Here is an 8,345-nt window from a genome sequence, read left to right as displayed (position 1 = left end):
GGACCTACTGCCAAGTGTGGCCGGGGAACAGTGACTCTTGGCCGGATAGAACTAGTGGCTTCTCCCGCTGACTTGCCCCTTTGGAAGTAGGAGCTCCTACTTCCATGGGCATTATTCCTCCCCGGGACCTACTGCCAAGTGTGGCCGGGGAACAGTGACATGTGGCCGGATAGGCCAAGTGGCTTCTCCCGCTGACTTGCCCCTTTGGAAGTAGGAGCTCCTACTTCCATGGGCATTATTCCTCCCCGGGACCTACTGCCAAGTGTGGCCGGGGAACAGTGACTCTTGGCCGGTTAGGCCAAGTGGCTTCTCCCGCTGACTTGCCCCTTTGGGTGTAGGAGCTCCTACTTCCATGGGCATTATTCCTCCCCGGGACCTACTGCCAAGTGTGGCCGGGGAACAGTGACTCTTGGCCGGATAGGCCAAGTGGCTTCTCCCGCTGACTTGCCCCTTTGGAAGTAGGAGCTCCTACTTCCATGGGCATTATTCCTCCCCGGGACCTACTGCCAAGTGTGGCCGGGGAACAGTGACTCTTGGCCGGTTAGGCCAAGTGGCTTCTCCCGCTGACTTGCCCCTTTGGAAGTAGGAGCTCCTACTTCCATGGGCATTATTCCTCCCCGGGACCTACTGCCAAGTGTGGCCGGGGAACAGTGACTCTTGGCCGGATAGGCCAAGTGGCTTCTCCCGCTGACTTGCCCCTTTGGAAGTAGGAGCTCCTACTTCCATGGGCATTATTCCTCCCCGGGACCTCCTGCCAAGTGTGGCCGGGGAACAGTGACTCTTGGCCGGATAGGCCAAGTGGCTTCTCCCGCTGACTTGCCCCTTTGGAAGTAGGAGCTCCTACTTCCATGGGCATTATTCCTCCCCGGGACTTGCCGCCAAGTCTGGCCGGGGGACAGTGACACTTGGCCGGGTAGGCGAAGTGGCTTCTCCCGCTGACTTGCCCCTTTGGAAGTAGGAGCTCTTACTTCCATGGGCATTATACCTCTCGAAGACTTAGAGCCAAGTGAGCTCCTACTTCCATGGGCATTATTCCTCCCCGGGACTTGCCGCCAAGTCTGGCCGGGGGACAGTGACACTTGGCCGGGTAGGCGAAGTGGCTTCTCCCGCTGACTTGCCCCTTCGGAAGTAGGAGCTCCTACTTCCATGGGCATTATTCCTCCCCGGGACTTGCCGCCAAGTCTGGCCGGGGGACAGTGACACTTGGCCGGGTAGGCGAAGTGGCTTCTCCCGCTGACTTGCCCCTTTGGAAGTAGGAGCTCTTACTTCCATGGGCATTATACCTCTCGAAGACTTAGAGCCAAGTGAGCTCCTACTTCCATGGGCATTATTCCTCCCCGGGACTTGCCGCCAAGTCTGGCCGGGGGACAGTGACACTTGGCCGGGTAGGCGAAGTGGCTTCTCCCGCTGACTTGCCCCTTTGGAAGTAGGAGCTCCTACTTCCATGGGCATTATTCCTCCCCGGGACCTACTGCCAAGTGTGGCCGGGGGACAGTGACTCTTGGCCGGATAGGCCAAGTGGCTTCTCCCGCTGACTTGCCCCTTTGGAAGTAGGAGCTCCTACTTCCATGGGCATTATTCCTCCCCGGGACCTACTGCCAAGTGTGGCCGGGGAACAGTGACTCTTGGCCGGGTAGGCCAAGTGGCTTCTCCCGCTGACTTGCCCCTTTGGAAGTAGGAGCTCCTACTTCCATGGGCATTATTCCTCCCCGGGACCTACTGCCAAGTGTGGCCGGGGAACAGTGACTCTTGGCCGGATAGGCCAAGTGGCTTCTCCCGCTGACTTGCCCCTTTGGAAGTAGGAGCTCTTACTTCCATGGGCATTATTCCTCCCCGGGACCTACTGCCAAGTGTGGCCGGGGAACAGTGACTCTTGGCCGGATAGGCCAAGTGGCTTCTCCCGCTGACTTGCCCCTTTGGAAGTAGGAGCTCTTACTTCCATGGTCATTATTCCTCCCCGGGACCTACTGCCAAGTGTAGCCGGGGAACAGTGACTCTTTGCCGGATAGGCCAAGTGGCTTCTCCCGCTGACTTGCCCCTTTGGAAGTAGGAGCTCTTACTTCCATGGGCATTATTCCTCCCCGGGACCTACTGCCAAGTGTGGCCGGGGAACAGTGACTCTTGGCCGCATAGGCCAAGTGGCTTCTCCCGCTGACTTGCCCCTTTGGAAGTAGGAGCTCTTACTTCCATGGTCATTATTCCTCCCCGGGACCTACTGCCAAGTGTAGCCGGGGAACAGTGACTCTTGGCCGGATAGGCCAAGTGGCTTCTCCCGCTGACTTGCCCCTTTGGAAGTAGGAGCTCTTACTTCCATGGGCATTATTCCTCCCCGGACCTACTGCCAAGTGTGGCCGGGGAACAGTGACTCTTGGCCGCATAGGCCAAGTGGCTTCTCCCGCTGACTTGCCCCTTTGGAAGTAGGAGCTCTTACTTCCATGGTCATTATTCCTCCCCGGGACCTACTGCCAAGTGTAGCCGGGGAACAGTGACTCTTGGCCGGATAGGCCAAGTGGCTTCTCCCGCTGACTTGCCCCTATGGAAGTAGGAGCTCTTACTTCCATGGGCATTATTCCTCCCCGGGACCTACTGCCAAGTGTGGCCGGGGAACAGTGACTCTTGGCCGGATAGGCCAAGTGGCTTCTCCCGCTGACTTGCCCCTTTGGAAGTAGGAGCTCTTACTTCCATGGTCATTATTCCTCCCCGGGACCTACTGCCAAGTGTGGCCGGGGAACAGTGACTCTTGGCCGGATAGGCCAAGTGGCTTCTCCCGCTGACTTGCCCCTTTGGAAGTAGGAGCTCCTACTTCCATGGGCATTATTCCTCCCCGGGACCTACTGCCAAGTGTGGCCGGGGAACAGTGACTCTTGCCTGGGTAGGCCAAGTGGCTTCTCCCGCTGACTTGCCCCTTTGGAAGTAGGAGCTCCTACTTCCATGGGCATTATTCCTCCCCGGGACCTACTGCCAAGTGTGGCCGGGGAACAGTGACTCTTGGCCGGATAGAACTAGTGGCTTCTTCCGCTGACTTGCCCCTTTGGAAGTAGGAGCTCCTACTTCCATGGGCATTATTCCTCCCCGGGACCTACAGCCAAGCTTGGCCGGGGGACAGTGACATGTGGCCGGATAGGCCAAGTGGCTTCTCCCGCTGACTTGCCCCTTTGGAAGTAGGAGCTCCTACTTCCATGGGCATTATTCCTCCCCGGGACCTACTGCCAAGTGTGGCCGGGGAACAGTGACTCTTGGCCGGATAGGCCAAGTGGCTTCTCCCGCTGACTTGCCCCTTTGGAAGTAGGAGCTCCTACTTCCATGGGCATTATTCCTCCCCGGGACCTATTGCCAAGTGTGGCCGGGGAACAGTGACTCTTGGCCGGATAGGCCAAGTGGCTTCTCCCGCTGACTTGCCCCTTTGGAAGTAGGAGCTCTTACTTCCATGGGCATTATTCCTCCCCGGGACCTACTGCCAAGTGTGGCCGGGGAACAGTGACTCTTGGCCGGATAGGCCAAGTGGCTTCTCCCGCTGACTTGCCCCTTTGGAGGTAGGAGCTCCTACTTCCATGGGCATTATTCCTCCCCGGGACCTACTGCCAAGTGTGGCCGGGGAACAGTGACTCTTGGCCGGGTAGGCCAAGTGGCTTCTCCCGCTGACTTGCCCCTTTGGAGGTAGGAGCTCCTACTTCCATGGGCATTATTCCTCCCCGGGACCTACTGCCAAGAGTGGCCGGGGAACAGTGACTCTTGGCCGGATAGGCCAAGTGGCTTCTCCCGCTGACTTGCCCCTTTGGAGGTAGTAGCTCCTACTTCCATGGGCATTATTCCTCCCCGGGACCTACTGCCAAGTGTGGCCGGGGAACAGTGACTCTTGGCCGTGTAGGCCAAGTGGCTTCTCCCGCTGACTTGCCCCTTTGGAAGTAGGAGCTCCTACTTCCATGGGCACTATTCCTCTCCGGGACCTACTGCCAAGTGTGGCCGGGGAACAGTGACTCTTGGCCGGATAGGCCAAGTGGCTTCTCCCGCTGACTTGCCCCTTTGGAAGTAGGAGCTCTTACTCCCATGGGCAGTATACCTCTCGGGGACTTAGAGCCAAGTGTCTTCACCCTTTGGAGGTGGTAGCTCCTACTTCCATGGGCATTATTCCTCCCCGGGACCTACTGCCAAGTGTGGCCGGGGAACAGTGACTCTTGGCCGGATAGAACTAGTGGCTTCTCCCGCTGACTTGCCCCTTTGGAAGTAGGAGCTCCTACTTCCATGGGCATTATTCCTCCCCGGGACCTATTGCCAAGTGTGGCCGGGGAACAGTGACTCTTGGCCGGATAGGCCAAGTGGCTTCTCCCGCTGACTTGCCCCTTTGGAAGTAGGAGCTCCTACTTCCATGGGCATTATTCCTCCCCGGGACCTACTGCCAAGTAAGGCCGGGGAACAGTGACTCTTGGCCGGATAGAACTAGTGGCTTCTTCCGCTGACTTGCCCCTTTGGAAGTAGGAGCTCCTACTTCCATGGGCATTATTCCTCCCCGGGACCTACAGCCAAGTGTGGCCGGGGGACAGTGACATGTGGCCGGATAGGCCAAGTGGCTTCTCCCGCTGACTTGCCCCTTTGGAAGTAGGAGCTCCTACTTCCATGGGCATTATTCCTCCTTGGGACCTACTGCCAAGTGTGGCCGGGGAACAGTGACTCTTGGCCGGGTAGGCCAAGTGGCTTCTCCCGCTGACTTGCCCCTTTGGAAGTAGGAGCTCCTACTTCCATGGGCATTATTCCTCCCCGGGACCTACTGCCAAGTGTGGCCGGGGAACAGTGACTCTTGGCCGGGTAGGCCAAGTGGCTTCTCCCGCTGACTTGCCCCTTTGGAAGTAGGAGCTCTTACTCCCATGGGCAGTATACCTCTCGGGGACTTAGAGCCAAGTGTCTTCACCCTTTGGAGGTAGTAGCTCCTACTTCCATGGGCATTATTCCTCCCCGGGACCTACTGCCAAGTGTAGCCGGGGAACAGTGACTCTTGGCCGGATAGAACTAGTGGCTTCTCCCGCTGACTTGCCCCTTTGGAAGTAGGAGCTCCTACTTCCATGGGCATTATTCCTCCCCGGGACCTATTGCCAAGTGTGGCCGGGGAACAGTGACTCTTGGCCGGATAGGCCAAGTGGCTTCTCCCGCTGACTTGCCCCTTTGGAAGTAGGAGCTCCTACTTCCATGGGCATTATTCCTCCCCGGGACCTACTGCCAAGTAAGGCCGGGGAACAGTGACTCTTGGCCGGATAGAACTAGTGGCTTCTTCCGCTGACTTGCCCCTTTGGAAGTAGGAGCTCCTACTTCCATGGGCATTATTCCTCCCCGGGACCTACAGCCAAGTGTGGCCGGGGGACAGTGACATGTGGTTGGATAGGCCAAGTGGCTTCTCCCGCTGACTTGCCCCTTTGGAAGTAGGAGCTCCTACTTCCATGGGCATTATTCCTCCCCGGGACCTACTGCCAAGTGTGGCCGGGGAACAGTGACTCTTGGCCGCGTAGGCCAAGTGGCTTCTCCCGCTGACTTGCCCCTTTGGAAGTAGGAGCTCCTACTTCCATGGGCATTATTCCTCCCCGGGACCTACTGCCAAGTGTGGCCGGGGAACAGTGACTCTTGGCCGGGTAGGCCAAGTGGCTTCTCCCGCTGACTTGCCCCTTTGGAAGTAGGAGCTCTTACTCCCATGGGCAGTATACCTCTCGGGGACTTAGAGCCAAGTGTCTTCACCCTTTGGAGGTAGTAGCTCCTACTTCCATGGGCATTATTCCTCCCCGGGACCTACTGCCAAGTGTAGCCGGGGAACAGTGACTCTTGGCCGGATAGAACTAGTGGCTTCTCCCGCTGACTTGCCCCTTTGGAAGTAGGAGCTCCTACTTCCATGGGCATTATTCCTCCCCGGGACCTACTGCCAAGAGTGGCCGGGGAACAGTGACTCTTGGCCGGATAGGCCAAGTGGCTTCTCCCGCTGACTTGCCCCTTTGGAAGTAGGAGCTCCTACTTCCATGGGCATTATTCCTCCCCGGGACCTACTGCCAAGTAAGGCCGGGGAACAGTGACTCTTGGCCGGATAGAACTAGTGGCTTCTTCCGCTGACTTGCCCCTTTGGAAGTAGGAGCTCCTACTTCCATGGGCATTATTCCTCCCCGGGACCTACAGCCAAGCTTGGCCGGGGGACAGTGACATGTGGCCGGATAGGCCAAGTGGCTTCTCCCGCTGACTTGCCCCTTTGGAGGTAGGAGCTCTTACTTCCATGGGCATTATTCCTCTCCGGGACCTACAGCCAAGTGTGGCCGGGGAACAGTGAAACTTGGCCGAATAGGCCAAGTGGCTGCTCCCGCTGACTTGCCCCTTTGGAAGTAGGAGCTCCTACTTCCATGGGCATTATTCCTCCCCGGGACCTATAGCCAAGTGTGGCCGGGGGACGGTGACATGTGGCCGGATAGGCCGAGCGGCTTCTCCCGCTGACGTCATCGCTTTGGAAGTAGGAGCTCCTACTTCCATGGGCTTGTTCCTCCCCGGGACTTGCCGCCAAGTCTGGCCGGGGGACAGTGACATGTGGCCGGATAGGCCAACTGGCTGCTCCCGCTGAGCCCCTACTTCCATGGGCTTGTTCGTCCCCCGGGACTTGCCGCCAAGTCTGGCCGGGGAACAGTGACATGCCGCCGGATACGGCCGAGCGGCTGCTCCCGCTGACGTCATCGCTTTGGAAGTAGGAGCTCCTACTTCCATGGGCTTGTTCCTCCCCGGGACTTGCCGCCAAGTCTGGCCGGGGGACAGTGACATGTGGCCGGATAGGCCAACTGGCTGCTCCCGCTGAGCCCCTACTTCCATGGGCTTGTTCGTCCCCGGGACTTGCCGCCAAGTCTGGCCGGGGAACAGTGACATGCCGCCGGATACGGCCGAGCGGCTGCTCCCGCTGACGTCATCACTTTGGAAGTCGGAGCTCCTACTTCCATGGGCTTGTTCCTCCCCGGGACTTGCCGCCAAGTCTGGCCGGGGGACAGTGACATGTGGCCGGATAGGCCAACTGGCTGCTCCCGCTGAGCCCCTACTTCCATGGGCTTGTTCGTCCCCGGGACTTGCCGCCAAGTCTGGCCGGGGAACAGTGACATGCCGCCGGATACGGCCGAGCGGCTGCTCCCGCTGACGTCATCACTTTGGAAGTCGGAGCTCCTACTTCCATGGGCTTGTTCCTCCCCGGGACTTGCCGCCAAGTCTGGCCGGGGGACAGTGACATGTGGCCGGATAGGCCAACTGGCTGCTCCCGCTGAGCCCCTACTTCCATGGGCTTGTTCGTCCCCGGGACTTGCCGCCAAGTCTGGCCGGGGAACAGTGACATGCCGCCGGATACGGCCGAGCGGCTGCTCCCGCTGACGTCATCACTTTGGAAGTCGGAGCTCCTACTTCCATGGGCTTGTTCCTCCCCGGGACTTGCCGCCAAGTCTGGCCGGGGGACAGTGACATGTGGCCGGATAGGCCAACTGGCTGCTCCCGCTGAGCCCCTACTTCCATGGGCTTGTTCGTCCCCGGGACTTGCCGCCAAGTCTGGCCGGGGAACAGTGACATGCCGCCGGATACGGCCGAGCGGCTGCTCCCGCTGACGTCATCACTTCGGAAGTCCATGCACGGGGCAAGGCTCGCACTCCAGGCGAGAACCAGCTCTGCGGGGCCGGCGGCGCGTGCTTGGCTGAACCCCCGTGACCAACGGGGGCTAGACGTCGGAGGCATGCCCGCAGAGGTGCACCCCTCGCCGGCCACACTCTCTGACATCCTCCGGCCTCTGCTCCGCGCCTACGTTCTACGCGGCTTATGTCTGCCACTGCACGGCACTCTATGTATGCTCTGCATCACTCGCCGCCCTTGCCCAATGATCCATGACTTTATGCTTTGTGTGCTGCCCGCGGGCCTGCTGGCTCTCGCCAATGACGGAGGCACACTGCTCTCTCCGGCTCTCGCTCTCGGGGCATGCCGGCACACGCGCGCCCCCTTCACCGGCCACTACTGCGCTCGCTACACGGCTACACGCAGCGAAGCCCCCTGCTCCTCCATCAGGCAGCTCCACTGCCGTCTGGGCACCTTCCGATAACCCACCAGACTTAAGCCCGCCCCCCGAGCATTAAGCCCGCCCCCCGAGCATTAAGCCCGCCCCCGAAAATTAAGCCCACCCCCGAAAATTAAGCCCACCGACGAGTAATGCACCCCTCGAGGTTTATTAGAGAAGGTGGGGGGGGGGGGGGGCGCCGCCGGCGGCGCGCAGAGGTCCGCTCCGACGCTCTCTTAGCCAGCGAGAGAATACCTTAGTTCAAGACGAAGTTGTCCAAACACCCCCCCCCCCCACGCGGCGGCGTGAA

Source organism: Engystomops pustulosus, unplaced genomic scaffold (genome assembly GCF_040894005.1).
Source record: "Engystomops pustulosus unplaced genomic scaffold, aEngPut4.maternal MAT_SCAFFOLD_550, whole genome shotgun sequence".
Lineage (NCBI taxonomy): Eukaryota > Metazoa > Chordata > Amphibia > Anura > Leptodactylidae > Engystomops > Engystomops pustulosus.
The sequence above is the reverse complement of the archived record's forward strand: the minus strand, read 5'-3'. Positions refer to the sequence as shown.